At 41.4% G+C, this 1,243-nt stretch overlaps 1 non-coding gene across 1 annotated transcript; it reads right to left on the bottom strand.

The window, feature by feature from the left end:
• Positions 1-277: 277 nt before the first annotated feature.
• On the bottom strand, positions 278-384 carry LOC114627643. Its single transcript, XR_003712390.1, has one exon. It is a non-coding gene; the product is annotated as a U6 spliceosomal RNA (small nuclear RNA).
• Between the last annotated feature and the right edge of the window lie 859 nt (positions 385-1,243).

The following is a 1,243-nucleotide window of genomic DNA, read 5'->3' as shown; positions in this document are numbered from 1 at the left end:
TATGCCTCTCCAGGCTTTCAACACCACATGAATGAAATGGGACATGACCTCTCATTTTTTTCTTTTTTTTGTGGTTGTTTTTAATATATATATATATATATATATATATATAAATAAATATATATATGTTTTCAATATATAGTGATCCTAAATAAGTAGATGAATATAAAGATAAATATGGATTTAAAGTTATATATATATATGACTATGCTCACAGTTACTCTGTAGTTTGTTTGTTTGTTTTTTACTTATTCAGTTTACGTCCCACTCACTGCAGACAGATATGGAACGCTTCGGGAATTTGCGTGTCATCTTAGGGCAGGGGCCCTGCTGATCTTCTCTGTACAGCTCCAGTTTTAGTATGTGTGCTGCCGAAGCGAGCACATGACCACTCTTAAGTACAGCTCGGGAGAAGGTTTTTATTGTACGTATGAGTTCAGCCAGAGGCATCTGGAAGAGTCCAGACTGACCATGGCCAGCAGACTGAACTAGATCAGGAAAGGAGGGAGGGGGAGTGAGAGAGGAAGAGAAGAGAGAGGGAGCAAAGAAAGGGACCACAGGAGGGAGAAGAAACAAGAAAGCATGTGGCCGGAATGGCAGGTTTTTGTAGGAATCAGAAGTTGGGGGGATAGAAGCAAAGCCCCTGCTGAAGGGGTTTAGGGTAGGGGGCGGGGTGAGAAGAACAGAGAGGAGGCCTAGGCATTGAGTGAACCTAGTGGCCTGTGTGTGCTCTGGGATGCTAACAAGCATCTCAGTTAGACATTGGTCCCAGGTTTCTTTGTGACCTGACATAAGGACCTGAGAGATGACTTAACTTCTCGATATGTTCCCAGCTGTTGCTGGCTGATCGCAGCTCAATCATTTAGCCTCTTAAATCACCTCAGTGAAGTAAGCATGATGAAAAGACATTGATATAGAAATTAGAACACAGGGATTGGCTAAGAACTAAATGATGGGGTGTTTGTCCAGCATGCCTGAGGCCTTAGGTTCAATTCTCAGAGCCACCAAAAAAAAAAAAAAAAGAAAAAAAGAAAAAAAGAAAAGAAAAGAAAGAAAGAAAGAAAAGAAAAAAAGTTAGAAATTGTAAAGTTTGGGTTCTACCTCCTAAATCTACTCTATCAACTGAGGGACTTTGAACAAACTGCTTACCCTTGTCAGAAGACGGAGACAGTAGCAGCTTATGTACTGTTACAGCAGTTGCCTCTGAATGAAAACATTTGCTCCCCAAGGGAGGGGGCAGCTC

Source organism: Grammomys surdaster, unplaced genomic scaffold, assembly GCF_004785775.1.
Source record: "Grammomys surdaster isolate TR1022 unplaced genomic scaffold, NIH_TR_1.0 255, whole genome shotgun sequence".
Lineage (NCBI taxonomy): Eukaryota > Metazoa > Chordata > Mammalia > Rodentia > Muridae > Grammomys > Grammomys surdaster.
This window is presented reverse-complemented; position numbering and strand designations above follow the sequence as displayed.